This window comes from Saimiri boliviensis, chromosome 10, assembly GCF_048565385.1.
Source record: "Saimiri boliviensis isolate mSaiBol1 chromosome 10, mSaiBol1.pri, whole genome shotgun sequence".
Lineage (NCBI taxonomy): Eukaryota > Metazoa > Chordata > Mammalia > Primates > Cebidae > Saimiri > Saimiri boliviensis.
The window spans coordinates 64,237,406-64,258,641 of record NC_133458.1 but is presented as its reverse complement, the minus strand read 5'-3'; the positions used below and the strand labels follow the sequence as shown (position 1 = coordinate 64,258,641).

The following is a 21,236-nucleotide window of genomic DNA, read 5'->3' as shown; positions in this document are numbered from 1 at the left end:
AGTTATAATCCAGAACAATTATTTTGGTTTCATTGCTCAAATTGTTCTAACCTTGGCCTTTGAGAACTCTTAAATTTTGGCTTTGCCCTTCAATGTGTCTTCTTACCACTGCACTCTCATCCTTTTAAATCATTTCCTTATATTTTAGCATTGTGACAATTCCATTTTGTATTTTGCCTGCCCTAGGCCTGGAAACAACCACTTCTCCAAGCACTCCTGGTTCTTTTTATTGGAGAATTAAAGATTATGACCTGGATAATAGGTGTATTTATTACTACTGAGTTATTGCTACTGGGGTATCATTGGTTCTTTACTCAGCAGACACAGCTTATAAATATTTATATGTATACTAATTCATGCATTTATATACATTTATAATTATTTCTGTTTTTGTCTATTTGTATATATGCATTTTAATGCTATAAGTTCTTTATAATAGCTTGGATTCAAATCCAACACCATAGGACAGGGTTTCTTCTAGCTTTCTTGTTTTCTTTATTTGTATCTTCATTCTGTGACAGTGAGAAACCTAGCTATTATTGTTTACTGTACATTTACTTATTTGTTCAACCTTGTACACATATAAGAAACCGGCAAAATGTTTTCCAAAGTAGTTATGATATTTTACATTTCTACTAACAATTTATGAGAGTTGTCTAGGTGCTTTGTATCTTTGTTGGCACTTCAAAGTGCCAACAAAAATGGTATCATCACCATTTTTTAAAGCCATTCTAATTACTATATAGAGGTATCTTAGTATGGTTTAGTTTGATTTTCATGATGACTAATGATGTGGAGCATCATTTCGTTTTCTTGTTGGGTATATCTTTTGCCTATTTTAAAAAAAAGTGAGTTATTTGGCCAGGTGTGATGGCTCAATGCCTGTGATCCCAACATTTTGGTAGGTCAAGGCAGGTGGATCCCCTGAGGTCAAGAGTTCAAGAACAGCCTGGCCAGCATGGCAAAACCTTATCTCTACTACAGATAAAAATACTAGCCAGGTGTGATGGCAGGCGTCTGTAACCCTAGCTACTTGGGAGGCTAAGGCAGGAGAATCACTTGAACCCAGGAGGCGGAGGTTGCAGTGAGCTAAGATTGTAGCACTGCATTCAAACATAGGTGACAGAGCAAGACTCTGTCTCATACACATACAAAAAAAATGGGTTATTCATTTTCTTACTGAGTTTTGAGAGTTATTTATGTATTCTGAATATAAGTCCTTTATCAGATATGTGACGTGAAAATTTTTTTCAGTCTGTGGCTTTTTAAAAATTTTCTTAGTATCTTTCAAAGACCAAGAGTTCTTAAATTTGATGATACATAATTTGTACTCTTTTTCTTTTATGGATTATGCCTTTGGTGTCATGTCTAAGAAATATATGTTTAATCCAAGATCATAAACATACCTGTTTTTACTTCTTTTTTTTTTTTTTTTTTTTTTTTTTTGGAGACGGAGTTTCGCTCTTGTTACCCAGGCTGGAGTGCAATGGCGCGATCTCGGCTCACTGCAACCTCCGCTTCCCGGGTTCAGGCAATTCTCCTGCCTCAGCCCCTTGAGTAGCTGGGATTACAGGCACGCACCACTATGCCCAGCTAATTTTTGTATTTTTAGTAGAGACGGGGTTTCACCTTGTTGACCAGGATGGTCTCAATCTCTTGACCTTGTGATCCACCCACCTCGGCCTCCCAAAGTGCTGGGATTACAGGCGTGAGCGACCGTGCCCGGCCCCCGTTTTTACTTCTTAAAGTTTATACTTAGAGGTTTTACAGTTAAGTCTACATCCATTTTGAGTTAAATTTTTTTTATCAAGTATGATATTATAGATGGAGATTCCTTTTACATCTAATTATGCCAGCACAATTTATTGAAAAAGAGTGTTCCTTCTTCGTTTAATGGTCTATTTGCCATGGTCACAAATAATTCGATCATATATATGTGGTAGTATTTTTTTTTTACTTTGCGTTTCATTCCATTGCACAATATGCCTCTTCTTTCTTCATTACCCCTGTATCTTAACTAATGTAGCTTTCCATTAAGTCAGAAAATCAGGTAGTGTGAGGCTTCCAACTTTGTTCTTCCTTCTCAAAATCATTTTGCCTATTCTGGTTTCTTTGTCTTTCTGTATAAATTTTAGAATCAATTTGTCAGTTTCTAAGAAATGTGCTAGGGTTTTATTCAGAATTGCTATGAACCTGTATATCATTTGGGGGAGAACAGATGACCTCATAATTTTGAGTCTTGGAGTCTATGAATGTGGAGTATTTCTCATTTACTTAAGGCTTCTTGGCTTTATTAGTGTCTTTTAGTTCTCAGCATATAAAGTTTGTACATGTTGTATAGCTCTACATCTAAATATTTTACATTTTTGCAACTGTCTGGCACTTTGTTTCAAATAACTTTGTTGCTAATATATAGGAATACAGTTTTATATATTAACTAATCTTGTGATCCTTCTAAATTCTAAGCTACTTCTAAGTGGCTTTTTAAATTTTGTGGATTCTTAAGGTTTGTCTACATTTTGTCTGGGACTAGACAGTGCATTATTTACAATTTGTATGCATTTAATTTTGTATGCATTTAATTTTCTTGCTTTATTGAACTTGCTAAATTCTTCAGTACTTTGTTGGATAGAAATGATTAGAGTGGTAAATGTTTCTTATCAAACCAAGAAATTTCCCTTTCATTGAAAGGAATTGAAAGACTTGCTGAAGCCTTTCAGTCATGGTGGGTGTAGGATGTTGTCAAAGAGTTTTCTTCTGCATCTGTCTTCTGAATGGACATTTATCTTTTTTTGTTGTTGTTTTTTGCCTCAAGGGACCAGCTTTTTTTTTTTTCTATTGTTTTTCGGCTTTCAATTGTCTTAGTTTCTGTTTTATTTATTTATTTCTTCTTCTTTTGGTTTTTATTTGCTCTTTTTTTAAGTTTCTTTGAGAACATGCTTAGGTCATTTATTTTAGGCCTTTTCTAATACAAACATTTGGGAAAATGCTTAGATCATTAATTTTAGGCCTTCTCTAATATAAGCATGTGATGCTGTAAATTTCATTGTAAATGCTGCTTTGGCTGTATCTCAAAACTTTAGGTAATTCTTGCCATTTTCTACTTCCATGTAAGTTTTGGAAAATAGTTTGTCAAACCCACAAAAGTAAAAAGATGTGTAATTTTAGTTATGATTCCTTTGAATCTGTAGATAAACTTGGAAGAATTTGTATCTTTATAGCATTTATTCTTCTAGTCTATGAAATGGTAAATTTCTTCATTTATTAAGATCTTTAATAAATTAGTGAAAACACAACTACAGAACCAGTGACTGTTAAAATGTCAACAAAGCAATATTTATAAACAGTCTTATGCTCATAGATGCAACAACTTAAATGAAATGGACAAATTACTTGAAATACACCAACTATCAAAGCTTACATGAGAAGAAATAACTTGAATATTCTTATATCTACTAAAGAAAACTTGAGGCTTGGATGGCTTCACTGGTGAATTCTTTCAAATGTGAATCTTAAAAAAGGCAAAGATGACACAAAAAATTATGGACCAGCATCCCTAATAAACATAGATGGTTAAAATCTTAGCAAAATTTTAGCAAATGAAAACCAATTGTGTATACAAAAGATAAAACATCATGGGTAAATGGAGATTTATCCCAGGAATCAAGCAGTAACCAGACTAAAAAGGAAAAACCATATGATCATCTCAGTAGATACTGTCTATTGTGCAATAAATTATTCCAAAACGTGGTATCTTAAAATAGCTAATCTGGGTTATCTCACAGTTTTTGTGTGTCAGGAATCTGAATCGAGCTTAGCTAAGTAAGCTCAGGATTTCTCAGGACAGTGCAGTGAAGGTATTGGCTGAGGTTGCATTGATCTCAAGGCTCAACCAGGGAGGGATCTAATTTCAAGCTCGCTAGTAGTTGTTAGCAAGATTCACTTGCCTTCGTCTTGTTGATCTGAAGGGTCTCAGTTCAGTGCTATTATCTGGAGGCTGTTTTTGTTGCCCAAGTGGGCCTCTACATAGAGCAGTTCACAGCATGGCACCTTGTATCATTGAATCAGGGTATTTCCCTGACCCCTTCATGCTTGGAACTAGAGTGCATGAATGCCAGCAGGTGCAGGCTCCACTCACTTGCTGTTCTACCTCTCGCGTGATGTGGGGAGTACAGGTGAGCAGGTGTAGGAGCTGGGGCGAGTGCTTTCGGGTGCTAGCAAGAGCAAACTCTGTACCAGCCCCATCGCGGCATCTGTCAGAGGGTGCCTGTGACCTCTGAAGCCCCAGAGGAAATGATACAGTGCCCTTTTAGCTTTGCCATCTGTGGATGGCTTAAGTGTTAACAGCTTAGGAGGATTAGTGTGACAGCTTTTTGCACGCACACGTGTGGCACATGAATTCTTGTCTGGCATCCAGGAGGAATGAGGTCATATGAATGATTTGAAGATGGTAGATTCAGGGGATTTTATTGCTAATGAAAGTGGCTGTCAGCCATAAGGAGAGCTGAAAAGGGGTTGGAGCAGGAAGATAGTCTTCCCCTGAAGTCCGGCCATCCCCAGCCAGACTCATCGCCAAAGCTATGCCGGAAGGAGAGCTGAAAAGGGGTTGGAGCAGGCATGTAGTCTTCCCCTGAAGTCTGGCCATACCCAGCCAGACTCATCTCCAAAGCGGTGCTGTCAAGCTATCACTCTGAAGTCAAGCTGCTTCTCTCAGACATCCAGCTGTTTCTCGTCTTCCCTCTGCCAGCTGAGCCTGGGATTTTTATGGGTACAGGATGGGGGTAGGGCAGGCCATGGATGGCTTTGGAAAAGGCAACTTGCAAGTGGGAAAACAGGGATGTAAGTTCTCACTTTGGGCTGCAGTTCCAGGCTTGAGGGTGGGACACTCCCTGGGGATCTGCCCTCTTCTGCCCAGAATTTCTCTCCCTCCTGTTCCTATCATCAGATAAAGCTAGTGAAGAAAGTACAGTCTGCTTTAGTGAACATCACAGTCTTTTATAAATTAATCTTGAAAGTGACATGTTACCACTTTTGTCCTTTGCTTCAGAAGAGCAACAACAGAAAAAAACAGGCATATTGGACTTTGTCTAAACTTAAAACTTTTGTATGTTGAAGACTACTATTAAGAAAGTGAAAAGACAGCCCACAAAATAAGATATTTTTCATGTTATATATCTGGTAAGGATCTAGTATCCAAAATATATAAAAAATTATTATAACTCAATGGTAAGAAGATTACCCAATTTAAAAATGAACAAAGGATTTAAATAGCTGTTTCTCCAAAGAAGATACACTAGATGGGAACTAAAGACATGGAAAGATGCATAATGTAACAATTCCTTAGAAAAATGCAAAGTAATACCACAATGAGATTTTGCAGTTCAGCTATTCACAGGAATAAAGTGTTAAACCTGACCGTACCAAATGTTGTTAAGGATGTGAAGCAACTGGAACTTGCATATAGTGCTGGTGGGTATGTAAAATAGTTCAACTGCTTTGGAAAACGTTTTTGGAATTTCTTTAAAAATTAAACATACATTTACCATTTGATCCAGCTATTCTACTTATGTATTTACTCAAGATTTAAACAGATATTCATAGTTGCTTTATTTGTAATAGCCCCCAACTTGAAACAACCCAGATTTTCATCAACAGGTAAATGGATAAATTATTTGTGTGTGTGTGTGTGTGTGTGTGTGTGTGTGTGTGTGTGTGTTTAAAATGGAATAGTATTCAGCAGTGGAAACAAACCGAGTATCAATGTATGTAATAAAATGAATGTGTTTCAAAATAATTATAGTGAATGAAGGAAACCAGAAAAAAAAGGGGTACAACTATAATAGAATAAAGGGGAGAGGTTTTTTATTTTTTGAGACAGGTTCTCACTTTGTCATTTTGACACCCAGGCTGTACTGCAGTGGCATGATCTTGGTTTTCTGCAGCCTTGACCTCCTGGGCTCACGTGATCCTCCCACCTCTGCCCCACTTGTAGGTGGGACTACAGGTGCACACAACCACACCTAGCTAATTTTTTGTATTTTTTTTTAAAGATCGGGTTTTACCACATTGCCCAGGTTTGTCTGAAACTCCTAAGCTCAAGCAGTTTGCCTCCCTTGGCCTCCCAAAGTGCTAGGAATATAGGCATGAGCCACCACATGCAGCCAAAGGGGAAGTTTTCAATTCCAAAATGGTGGTGTAGAAGCAAGTTGGCTTCAATCTCTTCAACAGAAAACTGAAAGCAAATATACAGTGCCAAGATTACCACCACCAATATCCCAGAACTCAGATAGGATGAGGCAGCTTTCAGGGCCACAGAGAAATGAAAAAACTCTTAAGCAGATGTTCTGATACTGGGAAATAAATATTTGGCCTTCGTGTCCATTTCCTGATGTACAACTCTTAAATCCTTAGAATCTCCAAAGTCCTGTATTTTTGTATGCTAATACTGACTGATAGCTTTAGGGTGGGGCTGGTTACCATACAGATGAAGCCATGATTAGAAGTTTGGGACTTTCAGCCCTTCCCTGAAACCCTCTGGGAGAGGAGAGGCGTTGAAGGTCAAGTTGATCACCTATGACCAGACCAGTGGTTTAATTAACTAGGCCTACATCATGAAGCCTTCATAAAAACTTTAGAGGACAGGGTTCAGAGAGCTTCTGGATAGCTGTTTATGCGGAGGTTCCTGCAGGGTGGCATGCCCAGGGATTGAATGGAAGTGCCACATACCTTCCCCTGTACCTTGCCCTATACATTTCTTCATCTGTATACTTTGCAAAATTATTTAAGCCTGTTTGCTGAGTTTCGTGAGCCACTTTAGCAAATTGTTCAAACCCAAGGAGGAAGTTGTAGAAACCCCAACTTGAATCTGATTGGTCAGAAGTTCTGGAGGCATGGACTTGTGACTGAAGGTGGGGAGGCAGTCTTGGAGACTGAGCCCTCAACCTGTAGGATCAGACTCTATTTCCAGGTAGGTAGTGTCAGAATTAAATTCTTCATATAGGTGGGGGAAATCCTCACCCGCAAACATTTGGTCAAATAATTTTTGGATTGTTCTGGTGTGAGAGCAGAGAAAAAACATTGTTTTAGAGTTTTTCCTAAACAGATGATAATTAGACTTCTTATCTGTGATACTCTTCCCCTGAGTCTTCCTGGCAACAAATACACAGAATAGTTCCCTTCCATTCATGGTTTCTTTGCTGGAAGTTGTGAGATTGAGGTGGGTAACTAGCTTCCCTATCATCTCAGGCTCCCTCTTAGGAGAATTGTTCCTCCCTCAACTCACTGGAAGCATTGGCAGTGCTTGAAGGTAGATATATTGCTAAGGACAGGCAGAGTAAAAGGTGGGGAGGTAGTAACACTATCCCTGACCTTGAAAACTCTGCTCTACAACTCAACCAAAGGAGATGCCAAATCACAGTGGCTGTTCAGCAGCACCGCACTGTAAGAGGTATGTTCTACAGGTCCACTGGGCAGGAACTCCTAACCATCCTTCTCACACTGCTGTGATACATTCTTTGATTTCTCCCATTCAGTACAGGCAGCACTTAGATTGTTTACTAAAGCTGAGGCAAACCTGTGTTTAAGGTGCCGTCTAGTACCAAAAAGGAGGTGGTGACATAGTGGGAAACAATATTCAACAGGTAAATTACGAAGAGTGGCTAAGCAAACATGCCCAGTAAACACCAGATCAAGCCAGACCAAGAAGACTGGAATAAATAAATTATTCAATGTGAAGATGTGAACATAAATCTACAGGACATAACAAATAGGGAACAGTGACATCCCCAAAAAGACAAAGAAAAACTCCAATGACTGATCCTAATGAGACAAAAAGTATATGAGCTCTCCGATCAAGGATTTAAAATAGCAGTTTTAAGTAAACTCAGTGATCTCCCAAGATAAAAAAAAAAAAAAAAAAAAAATTCAGAAATTTATTAAAGAAATTAAATGGATTGAAATTATTATTATTATTATTTTCTTTTTTTTATTGCATTTTAGGTTTGGGGGTACATGTGATGAACATGCAAGATTGTTGCATAGGTACACACATGGCAGTGTGCTTTGCTGCCTTCCGTCCCCTCACTTGTATCTGTCATTTCTACCCATGCTATCTCTTCCCACTTCCCCACCCCGCCGCCCCTCCCCCATTTCCCTCCAACGGACCCCAGTGTGTAGCGCTCCCCTCCCTGTGTCCATGTGTTCTCATTGTTCAACACCCGCCTATGAGCGAGAATATACGGTGTTTGATTTTCTGCTCTTGTGTCAGTTTGCTGAGAATGATGGTTTCCAGGTTCATCCGTGTCCCTACAAAGCACATGAACTCATCGTTTTTGATGGCTGCGTAATATTCCATGGTGTATATGTACCACATTTTCCCTATCCAGTCTATCGTCATTGGGCATTTGGGTTGGTTCCAGGTCTTTGCTATTGTAAACAGTGCTGCAATGAACATTCGTGTGCACGTGTCCTTGTAGTAGAATGATTTATAATCCTTTGGATATATACCCAGTAATGGGATTGCTGGGTCAAATGGGATTTCTATTTTTAGGTCCTTGAGGAATCGCCACACTGTCTTCCACAATGGTTGAATTAATTTACATTCCCACCAGCAGTGTAAAAGTGTTCCTATTTCCCCACATCCTCTCCAGCATCTGTTGTTTCCCAATTTTTTAATGATCGCCATTCTAACTGGTGTGAGATGGTATCTCAATGTGGTTTTGATTTGCATTTCTCTGATGACTAGTGATGATGAGCATTTTTTCATATGTTTGTTGGCCTCTTGTATGTCTTCTTTTGTAAAGTATCTGTTCATATCCTTCGCCCATTTTTGAATAGGCTTGTTTGTTTTTTTCTTGTAGATCTGCTTTAGTTCTTTGTAAATTCTGGATATCAGCCCCTTGTCAGATGGGTAGACTGCAAAAATTTTTTCCCATTCTGTTGGTTGCCGATTCACTCTACTGACTGTTTCTTTTGCCGTGCAGAAGCTGTGGAGTTTGATTAGGTCCCATTTGTCTATTTTGGCTTTTGTTGCCATTGCTTTTGGCGTTTTGGTCATGAAGTCCTTGCCTACACCTATGTCCTGAATGGTTTTACCTAGATTTTCTTCTAAGGTTTTTATGGTATTAGGTCTGATGTTTAAGTCTTTAATCCATCTGGAGTTAATTTTGGTGTAAGGTGTCAGGAAGGGGTCCTGTTTCTGCTTTCTGCACATGGCTAGCCAGTTTTCCCAACACCATTTATTAAACAGGGAGTCCTTTCCCCATTGCTTGTTTTTGTCAGGTTTGTCGAAGATCAGATGGTTGTGGGTATGTTGTATTTCCTCTGAGGCCTCTGTTCTGTTCCATTGGTTTATATCTCTGTTTTGGTACCAGTACCATGCTGTTTTGATTACTGTAGCCTTGTAGTATAGTTTGAAGTCCGGTAGTGTGATGCCTCCTGCTTTGTTCTTTTTGCTTAGAATTGACTTGGCTATGCGGGCTCTCTTTTGGTTCCATATGAAGTTTAAGGTGTTTTTTTTCCAGTTCTGTGAAGAAGGTCATTGGTAGCTTGATGGGAATAGCATTGAATCTGTAAATTACATTGGGCAGTATGGCCTTTTTCACGATGTTGATTCTTCCTAACCATGAACATGGAATGTTTCTCCATCTGTTTGTATCCTCTCTTATTTCGTTGAGCAATGGCTTGTAGTTCTCCTTGAAGAGGTCCTTTACATTCCTTGTTAGTTGTATTCCTAGGTACTTTATTCTCTTTGTAGCAATTGTGAATGGCCGTTCATTCTTGATTTGGCTCTCTTGAAGTCTATTACTGGTGTATAGGAATGCTTGTGATTTTTGCACGTTGATTTTGTATCCTGAGACTTTGCTGAAGTTGTTTATCAGTTTCAGGAGATTTGGGGCTGAGATGATGGGGTCTTCCAGATATACAATCATGTCATCTGCAAATAGAGACAATTTGATTTCCTCCTTTCCAATTTGGATACCCTTTATTTCTTTTTCTTGCCTGATTGCTCTGGCTAGAACTTCCAGTACTATATTGAATAGGAGTGGTGAGAGAGGGCATCCTTGTCTAGTGCCAGATTTCAAAGGGAATGCTTCCAGTTTTTGCCCATTCAGTATGATATTGGCTGTTGGTTTGTCGTAAATAGCTTTTATTGTTTTGAGATACGTTCCGTCAATACCTAGTTTATTGAGGGTTTTTAGCATAAAGGGTTGTTGAATTTTGTCAAAAGCCTTCTCTGCATCAATCGAAATAATCATGTGGTTTTTGTCTTTGGTTCTGTTTATGTGGTGAATTACGTTTATGGACTTGCGTATGTTGAACCAGCCTTGCATCCCCGGGATGAATCCTACTTGATCATGATGGATGAGCTTTTTGATATGCTGTTGCAATCAGTTTGCCAGTATTTTATTGAAGATTTTTGCATCTATGTTCATCATGGATATTGGCCTGAAATTTTCTTTTCTCGTTGAGTCTCTGCCGGGTTTTGGTATCAGGATGATGTTTGTCTCGTAAAATGATTTGGGAAGGATTCCCTCTTTTTGGATTGTCTGGAATAGTTTCAGAAGGAATGGTATCAGCTCCTCCTTGTATGTCTGGTAGAATTCAGCTGTGAACACATCTGGACCTGGGCTTTTTTTGGGTGGTAGGCTCTTTATTGCTGCCTCAACTTCAGACCATGTTATTGGTCTATTCAGGGTTTTGGCTTCTTCCAGGTTTAGGCTTGGGAGGATGCAGGTGTCCAGGAATTTATCCATTTCTTCCAGGTTTACTAGTTTATGTGCATAGAGTTGTTTGTAATAATCTCTGATGATGGTTTGGATTTCTGTGGAATCTGTGGTGATATCCCCTTTATAGTTTTTTATTGCATCAATTTGGTTATTCTCTCTTTTCTTTTTTATTAATCTGGCTAGTGGTCTGTCTATTTTGTTGATCTTTTCAAAAAACCAGCTCCTGGATTTATTGATTTTTTGAAGAGTTTTTTGTGTCTCTATTTCCTTCAGTTCTGCTCTGATCTTAGTTATTTCCTGTCTTCTGCTAGGTTTTGAGTTTTTTTGATCTTGCTCCTCTAGCTCTTTCAATTTTGATGATAGGGTGTCAATTTTAGATCTCTCCTTTCTTCTCATGTGGGCACTCATTGCTATATATTTTCCTCTAGAGACTGCTTTAAATGTGTCCCAGAGATTCCGGTATGTTGTGTCTTCGTTCTCATTGGTTTCGAAGAACATCTTTATTTCTGCCTTCATTTCATTGTTTATCCAGTCAACATTCAAGAACAAGTTGTTCAGTTTCCATGAAGCTGTGCGGTTCTGAGTTAGTTTCTGCATTCTGAGTTCTAACTCTATTGCACTGTGGTCTGAGAGACTGTTATGATTTCCGTTGTGATTTATTGCCAATTATGTGGTCAATTTTAGAGTAGGTGTGATGTGGTGCTGAGAAGAATGTATATTCTGTGGATTTGGGGTGGAGAGTTCTGTAAATGTCTATTAGGTTTGCTTGTTCCAGGTCTGTATTCAGGTCCTGGATATCCTTGTTGATTTTCTGTCTGGTTGATCTGTCTAATATTGACAATGGGGTGTTAAAGTCTCCCACTATTATTGTGTGGGACTCTAAGTCTCTTTGTAAGTCATTAAGAACTTGCCTTATGTATCTGGGTGCTCCTGTATTGGGTGCGTATATATTTAGGATCCTTAGCTCTTCTTGTTGCAGTGATCCTTTTACCATTATGTAATGTCCTTCTTTGTCTCTTTTGATCTTTGTTGCTTTAAAGTCTATTTTATCAGAGATGAGAAGTGCTTGGTTTGAAGGACTCAACCCAGAGGGTTTCCAATTACTGTTTTTGTTTTCGTTGTTGTTGGGGGTGGAGGGGTGGGACCAACCAAGCCTGATCACCTGGCTCCCTGACTCAGAGTCTTTTCTTTTAAGTTGAACGACCCCGCGTTCGGGTTGCCTGCTGAAAAGGCGCCGGGATCTCCCGTGCTGCGACTCACGGAGTCGGCTCGAACTGCGCCACCGGCTCCTGGTGGATTTTTTGCCTAGGAATCTCCTGGCCTGACTCGCTATTTCAGATGAATGGGCAACTCTGCCGTCTCAGGGCTCTGCTCGCCAGCTAAGAGGGCTCCCAGACCAGTGGCTTTTGTACGGAAAACAGTAGCAACAGGGAGTGGTCACAGCAGCCGCGCGGGTGGAATCAGCCCCGCGGGGGCCAAAACAGCCGCACCGACTGGGACTGAGGTGCTGGCGACCCCTCTGCCTGGATATCTCCTGGTCTGTGGGCAATAAGAGTTCGTCTGGAAATGCGGCGTCCACTCACCCTCTGCACTTTCACTGGGAGCTGAAGTCCTGAGCTGTTCTTAGGCGGCCATCTTCCCAGCATTCCGAAATTATTTTTAAAAATGAAATTTGGAACTCTGATTGGCCAACTAAAAATGTTATTAGAGACTGAACAGCAGAATGGACCAAGCAGAGAAAAGAATCAGCTAAAGGACAGGCTATTTGAAAACATACATTCAGAGGAGAAAAAATTAGAAAGATGAAGATTACCTGCAAGATACAGAAAATTACATAAATAGAACAAATCTAAAAATAATTAGTGTTCAAGAGGGAGCTGAGGTAGAAAACTTATTCCAAGAAATAATAACAGAAAACGTTCCCAAACTTGAGAAAGATATAAATATCCAGGTATAGGAAGGTCTGAGAACAAATAGATTTGATCCAAATAAGGTTACCCTAAGGCATATAATCAAACTTTTTTTTTTTTTTTTATGAATGAGAGGTTCTTAATTTTTGCCCAGGTTGGCCTTGAACGCATAGCCTCTCCTCAAGCGGCAGGACAACTGGCCAGAGCCACCGCGGCTCCCGGCATATAATCAGACTCTTAAAGGGCAAGGATAAAGAAAGGACTCTAAAAGCAGCAAGAGAAAAGAATCAAATAACATGTAAACATACTCCAATTCATCTGGCAACAGACATCTCAACGGAAGGCATACAGGCCAGGAAGGAGTTAGATGACATTTTTAAAGGGCTGAATGAAAGTAAAATCTGCCATCCAAAAATACTGTATCTAGCAAGTGTATCCTTGAAATAGCAAGGCCAGATAAAGTTTTCCCAGACAAAATCTAGGAGACTTCACTGCTACCAACCCATTTTACAAGAAATGCTAAAAGGAATTTTTCAATCTGGAAGACAAAAACATGTTCAAAAAGAAAACATTTGAAGGTGTAAAACTGGCCAGTTAAAGTAAGTACACAGACCATTAATATTCTTTTTTTTTTTCCCCCCAGAGAGGGTTTTGTTCTGTTGATCAGGCTGGAGTGCAGTGGCATGATCTCAGTTCACTGAAACCTCTGCTTTGTAGGCTCAAGTGATCCTTCCACCTCTGCCTCCCAAGTAGACGGAACTACAGGTGTGTGCCACCACACCTGGCTAATTTTTATATTTTTTGTAGAGATGGGGTTTCACCATGTTGCCCATGCTGGTCTTGAACTCCTGGGCTCAAGAGATACACCTGCCTTGACCTTCCAAACTGCTGGGATTACAGGCATGAACCACTATGCAGAGCTCCCCAGAATATTCTTTTTCTTTTTTTTTTTTTTCAAGATGGAATCTTGCTGTGTTGCTCAGACTGGAGAGCAGTGGCATGATCTCGGACTACTGCAACCTCCGCCTCCTAGGTTCAAGCAGTTCTCCTGCCTCAGCCTCCCAAGTAGCTGGAACTGCAGGCATGTGCTACCACACCTGACTAATTTTTATTTTTATTTATTTATTTTTAAGTAGAGTTGGGGTTTCGTTTTGTTGGCCAGGCTAGTCTGGAATTTGTGGCCTTAAGTGATCCACCCACCTTGGCCTCCCACAGTGCTGGGATGACAGGCCTGAGCCACCACACCTGGCCACCCAAGAATATTCTAATGCTGTAATTGTGGTGTACAATTCACTCATGACTCTAGTGTAAAGCCTAAGAGAAAAATCTATCAAAAACTGTGATAGCTACTGCAGCCTATTGAGACATAAGGAATATAAAAATACGTAAATTAAGATATAAATTCAAAATGTGTGGAGGATGTAATGAAAGTATAGAGCTTTTTTATTTAATTTTCTATGTATATTCTTATCTAACGTAAGCTTTCATCTTTTAGAAAGAACTTGTATTTACAAGGTAATTTTTAACACATTAAGCATAATGCAAAAACTTACTGTAGATACACTCAAAACAATAAGCAATGTGTTAGACAGTAGCAGTGACTCATGCCTGTAGTCCTAGCTCTTCAAGAGGCTGAGACAGTAGGATTGCTTGAGCCCAGCAGCTTGAGGTTGCAGTTAGCTCTGATACTGTCACTCCACTCTAGCTTGGGTACCTGAGGAGGACTTTGTCTCAAAAAAAAAGAAAGAAAAATCAACAAATCAAAACATACTAACAAAGAAAATCACTTAGCCACAAAGGAAACCAGTAAGAATGGAAGAAGAGGAGATAAGTTAGAAAACAGCCATTAAACAACAAAATGGCAGTGGTAAGTTATTATCAGTACTAACATGGAATAAAAATCAATTCAGTTCTCAGTTTAAAGACAGAGAATAGCTAAATGGATTAAGCAAAACAAGACCCTACTGTATGCTTTTTACAAGAAACCCGCTTAATATATAAAGACACAAATGGAAAGTGAAGGGTTGGAGAAAGGTATTTCATTCATGCAAGTGGAAACCAAAAAGGATCTAGAGTAGCTATGCTTATGTAGATAGACTACCAATTAATGACTAAAAAGAGACAAAGTCACTATAAAATAATAAAGGGGTCAATTCAGCAAGATGATAGAACAATGATAAATATTTATGTAACCAATGCTGGAACACCCCGGTATATAAAGCAAACCTTAATAGATCTAAAGGGAACAGTTTGATAAAAGAAATAAGATCGGCTGGGCGCGGTGGCTCAAGCCTGTAATCCCAGCACTTTGGGAGACCGAGGCAGGTGGATCACGAGGTCAAGAGATAGAGACCATCCAGGTCAACATGGTGAAACTCCGTCTCTCCTAAAAATACAAAACATTAGCTGGGCATGGTGGCGCGTGCCTGTAATCCCAGCTACTCAGGAGGCTGAGGTAGGAGAATTGCCTGAACCCAGGAGGCGGAGGTTGCGGTGAGCCGAGATTGTGCCATTACACTCCAGCCTGGGTAGCAGGAGCGAAACTCCGTCTCAAAAAAAAAAAAAAAAAAAAGAAAGAAAGAAATAAGATCATGTGTTTTGATAGATCAGTAGGGTGGTTGTAGTTTACATTAATCGTTTGTGTATTTCAAAATAGAAGAAAATAATTCACATGTGTCAAATAGAAGTAACAAATATTTAAGGTGCTGGATATCCCAATTACACTGATTAGACTTTATAAATTATATGAATGTATTAAATTACCACATCCACCCTGAATATAGATGCACCTAATACATATCAATTAAGTGTTTAAAATAGTCCTAAAGGGAGAGAGAGACTGCAATTCAGTATTAGTGGGGAGCTTCAATAACACCCTCTCAGTAATGGACAGATAGATCATTGAGACATAACACCAACCAGGAAACACTGGAGTTAAACTACACAGGCCTAGCTGACATTTATAGAATATTTGAATTGCTACAAAATATGCATTATTTTCATCAGCAGATGAAACAGTCTTCAGAATAGATCATATCTTAGGACATTAAACAAGTCTCAACAGATTAAAAAAAAAAAATGGAAATCACGTCAGGTGTCTTTTCTGACCACAATGGAACAACACTATTTTTTGAAAAGCAAGAGGAACCTTGGAAACTATACAAACACAGGAGAATTATTAAACCAGCATGTTTTGAAATGACCAAGGGCCAATGAAGAAATTACAAAGGAAATTTTAAAATTTCTCTAAACAAATGAAAGCAAAATTTTAACAAATTTTAGCAAAAACATGCTAAAATTTATGGGATATATCAAAGGTACTAAGAGGGAAGTTTATAGCAATAAATACCTATAACCAAACAGCAGAATGACTTCAAACAACCTAACGAAGCTTATCAAGGAACTGGAAAAGCAAGAACAAACTAAACCCAAAACCCAAAATTATTAGAAGGAAAGAAGTAATGAAGATCGGAGCACAGATAGGTGAAATTGAGACAGGAAAAAAAATTCAGTAGATAAATGAAAAGTTTTTTTAAAATATAAAATTGACAAACCTTTAGATTGACTAAGAAAAAAAGATCCAAATAAATCTGAAATAAAAAAGGGAACATAACTGAGATCACAAATACAAACTCATCAGAGACTATTATGAACAATTACATACCAACAAATTGGCAAACCTAGAAGAAATGGAAAAACTTATGGACTCTTACAACTTACCAAGATTGAACCACAAAGAAGTAGCCTCAACAAAGCAGAATGGATAATGAGATTAAAGCCACAAATAAAGTTCCCCATCAAAGAAAAGGCCAGGATCTGAGGACTTTACTATGGAATTCTACTGAACATTTAAAGTAGAATGAATACCAATTCAACCCAGAGTCTTCAAAAAAAATTGAAGAGGAGGGAATACTTCCAAACTCATCCTACTAATGTCATACTAATACCAATGCTAGGCAAGGATACAACAAGCAAAACAATAGGTCAGTATTACTGGTGAACATACATGCAAAAATTCTCAGCTTGATACTTGCAAGCCACGTTCAACAGTACATTAAAAAGGTCATTTCCCATGTTTGAGTGGAATTTATCCCAGGGATGCAAAGATAGCTTAACACATGCAAATCAGTAAACGTGATTTATCACATTAACAGAACTAAGAACAAAAACCATATGAGCTTTTTAATAGGTGCTGAAAATGCATTTAATAATATTCAGCATCTCTTTATGATAAAAACCCTCAACAAATAGGATAATAGAAGGAACATTCTTCTGACTAATAAAGATGTGAAAAACAGCTAACTTCACACTGAATGGGGAAAAGTTGAAAACCTCTCTCTAAGATCTAGAACAAGACAAGGATGCCCATTTTCCTCATCTTTATTCAACATAGTGCTGGGAGTTGTAGCCAGAACAATTAGGCAAGAGAAAGAAATAAAGGGCATTGGAATTGAAAAGGAAGAAGTCGAACTAGCGTTTGCAGAGGACGTAATCTTTTATTGAGAAAAATCTGTAAGACTCCACCAGAAAACTTTTAAGAACTGATAAATGAATTCAGTAAAGTCACAGGATATAAAGTCAATATACAAAAATTGTTAGCATTTATATATGCCAACAGTGAACAATCTGAGAAAGAAATCGAGAAAGCCACTCCATTTACACTAGCTGTAAAGAATATAAGATGCCTAATAATTTCTTTAACCAGAAAAGTGAAAGACATATACAAGGAAAATTGTGAAATACTGATGAAAGAAATTGAAGAGGTCTCTGCATTTCCATGTTTTTTGCAGTGTTATTCACAATTGCCAATAGGAAATCTATCCAAGTGTCCATCAACAGATGAATAAAGAAACGTAGTGTAGATACACAATGAAATACTGTTGTGTTGGGGTTTAGGGAAACCCCTAGTTCCTCTGAGGACATTTTTCCTGGTTGTTGGTTTATCACTCCCCAAGAATGGGAGGGGAGACTGCAGTGCAGTGCGCAGTAAATGCCGGACTTAAAAAGTGTTTGTAGAAAGTGATTTATTTAAGTAGAGAAAGAGAAACAGGAGAAGGAGAGAGAAAGAAACAGCTAGCTCTCACACTGAGGGAGAGAAGAAAAAGCCGCTCTCAAACTGAGTGAGCAGGGTTCCCAGAGAGGGAAAACCAGAGAAGGAAAGCTCCTCTCACACTGAGTGAGAGAATTCAGAAAGATGGAACCCATGAGAGGAAAGCAGCTTCCACACTGGGTGGAAGCCACGAAGAGCATGTGGAAGTGGGACCCCAGAGGGGAAATCCAGAAGCGGAAAGATTGCTCCCACTATGTGGGAGGGGATCCCAGAGAGCTGGAAATTCGGTGTGGGTGAAGGAGCAGGGGAATTTATCCTGGGAGAAATTCCCACCTCCCCAAGTTCCTCTGGCCAATGAAAGGAGTGACTTAGAACTTCCACTGGGGTAAGTGACTCTTAGTTTCTTCACGTGCCTATGGAGAGAGATAGGAGGGGGGCATGGCACTGAGAAGTTCTTGCCCTTAAAACTATGCCCCCTTGTGGACCCTGAAAGATAACACATTCCCTCAATACCATTCATATGTATAAAGAGAAAGAAATTCTGTCACTTGTGACGGCATGGATGAACCTAGAGGTCATTATGTTAATTGAGATAAGCCAGACACAGAAAGACAAATAATCACATGTTCTCACTCATATGGAGAGCTAAAAAAGTGGATCTCATGAAGATAGAGAGTAGATTGGTAAGTACCAGAGAAACTGGGAAGAGAGGTAGATGAATGAGTACAAATTTCAATTAGATAGAAGAAATAAGGTCTAGTGTTAGATCAATTGGTAGAGTAAGCATAGTTAATCTGTTGTACATTTTAAAATAACTAGAAGATAATAATTTGAATGTTCCTAATATAAAGATAAATGTTTAATGGATATCCCAATTATTCTGATTTTTATCTTGATACATTATATGAATGTATCAGATTATCACATGTACCAATAAAAATAAATAAATGGATTAGTTCATTTCCACACAGCTAATAAAGAAATACCTGAGACTGGGTAATTTGTAAAGGAAAGTGATTTAATTGACTCACAGTTCAGTGTGGCTGGGGAGGCCTCAGTACACTTACAATGATGGTGGAAGAGGAAGCAGATACGTCCTTCTTTACATGGTGGCAGCAAGGAGAAGTGCCAAACAAAAGGGGAAAAGCCCCTGATAAAACCATCAGATCTTGTGAGAACTCACTATTATGAGAACATCATGAGAGTAACTTCCCCATGCTTAAATTACCTCTCACTGGGTCTCTCCCATGACACATGGGAATTATGATAACTAAATTTAAGATGAGGTTTGGGTGGAGACACAAACATACTGTATCATGCACTCCTAAGTATTTTTTTAAATAAAGGATTCCTTAAACTATTAAGGAAACCGTACGTGTCTTAACATCAAAGAAGGTAAAAGATGTAAATGGACATACTACAGAAGAGGCAATATATACTACTGATAAAAATGTTAAGAGACGTTTAGCATCTTTTTTGGCCAGGGGAAAGTGATACAGTTTGACACTCTTCCCACCCAGACCTCATCTTGAATTTTAGCTTCCATGGTTCCCACGTATTGTGGGAGAGACCTGGTGAGAGGTACTTGAATCGTGGGGGTATTTCCCATCCTATTCTCATGATAGTGAATACCTCTCAAACAATCTGATGGTTTTATAAGGGGAGTTTCCCTACACAAGTTCTCTTCTCTTGTCTGCCACCATGTGACACATACCTTTTGCCTTCTGCTGTGTTTGTGAGGGCTCCCCAGCCATGTGGAACTATGAATTCATGAAACCTCTTTTTTCTTTTTTTTTTCCCCCGAGACGGAGTTTCGCTCTTGTTACCCAGGCTGGAGTGTAATGGTGCGATCTCGGCTCACCACAACCTCCGCCTCCTGGGTTCAGGCAATTCTCCTGCCTCAGCCTCCTGAGTAGCTGGGATTACAAGCACATGCCACCATGCCCAGCTAATTTGTTGTATTTTTAGTAGAGATGGGGTTTCACCATGTTGACCAGGATGGTCTCGATCTCTTGACCTTGTGATCCACCCGCCTCGGTCTCCCAAAGTGCTGGGTTTACAGGCTTCAGCAACCGCGCCTGGCCTAAACCTCTTTTTTCTGTAAATTTCTGAGTCTCGGGTATGTCTTAGCAGCAGAGGAATGAAACTACACTGCAGTCTCTCTACATATATAAAAAGTCTTACCTTTGACTTGAAGAAATCTAGACAATAGTCCTGTAGGCTAAAATAGTACAACTTCTACTGTTTTGTGGCATCCCGTTAGTCTAGTTGCTGAATTTCCTGTGATTTGGAAGTTGGATCTAAAGCTTGTTGCTTGTTTCAGTTCAAATTAAAGATTCCTCCTCTTACACTCTCCTGCCCCCCGACCTTCAAAACAAACAAACAAAAAAACCTTCATAGATGATGCTAGACCTTTAATTTTGTGTTTAAAAATCTGGTTGTTCTATTGTAAATGATACTAAGATTGATCACTGTATTTGGGCTCTAGAGTCATTGGCTTATTTGTTTTTAAAGCAGAGTAGATTAACTAGAATAACATGTTTTTGTGAAAATGCTTCTATAACTAATGCTTGCATTTATGGAGTGCTCTTTATATTCCTCAAAGCAATTAGTAGAAACGATTTAATTATTTGTTGATTTTTGTATTAAAGTATTTGTTTACTCCTTTCTTTTAGATTTTTTATTCTTTTCCTGTTTGAAAAGATAAGACAGTTACTTTCTTCTTAATTATAGGTCTTTGGCTACTGATGTTACAAAAAATAAAATATTGGAGCATAGAGTTGAAGAAAAGACTCAAACCAGGTAGGTAGATAATAAAAGTCTAAAGAAACAATAAAATTACCATTTATTTTTATAAAGGACATTATCGATATCATTGACAAAATTGGAATATTAACTGTAGAGTACTGTTGAAAATTAATTTTCCTGAATTTGTTAATTATATTGTGATTGCATAAGGTAATACTCTTACATATTTATGGTGAAGGGGCATGATGTATGCAGCCTACTTTAGAATGGTTCAGAAAAAAAATAAATGATATATAATTTGACAGAGAATTTGATAAGGCATGGATAAATAGGAATTCTTATATTGCCAGTGGAAGTGTAATTTGATCCAAGCTTTCTGGCAATTTGTATTAAGTTTTTTTTTTTTTTTTTTTTTTTTTTTTTTTTTTACTTTAGATGGAATCTCTTTCTGTCACCTAGGCTGGAGTACAGTAATTCGATCTTGGCTCATTGCAACCTCTGCCTCCTGGGTTCAAGCGATTCTCGTGCCTTAGCCTCCCAAGTAGGACAACAGGTGTGCGCCACCATGGCTTGCTCATTTTTTATATTTTTAGTAGAGATGAGGTTTCACTATTTTGACCAGGTTGGTCTCAAACTCCTGATCTCAGGTGATCCGCCCACCTTGGCCTCCCAATGTGCTGGGATTGCAGATGTGAACCACTGTGCCCTGCCCTGTATAAAGTTTCAAAATAGTTTATCCCATCAGTCTTACTTTCTTTCCAAAAGTAATTGTAGGAAGACAAAAAGATATATATGTATGTA

At 38.7% G+C, this 21,236-nt stretch overlaps 1 protein-coding gene across 3 annotated transcripts in view; it reads left to right on the top strand.

Annotated features, from left to right (window-relative positions):
• Positions 1-21,236, top strand: part of SLC25A40 (solute carrier family 25 member 40) — an 80,174-nt gene that overhangs the window by 14,206 nt on the left and 44,732 nt on the right. For 2 of the 3 annotated variants that reach the window (XM_074379362.1, XM_074379361.1), the window contains exons 2-3: positions 20,421-20,489; positions 20,871-20,988. The gene's annotated coding sequence lies outside the window, so the exon portion shown is untranslated. The remainder of the gene's footprint in view (positions 1-20,420; positions 20,490-20,870; positions 20,989-21,236) is intronic. The other variant, XM_003921169.4, reaches the window with a different exon arrangement.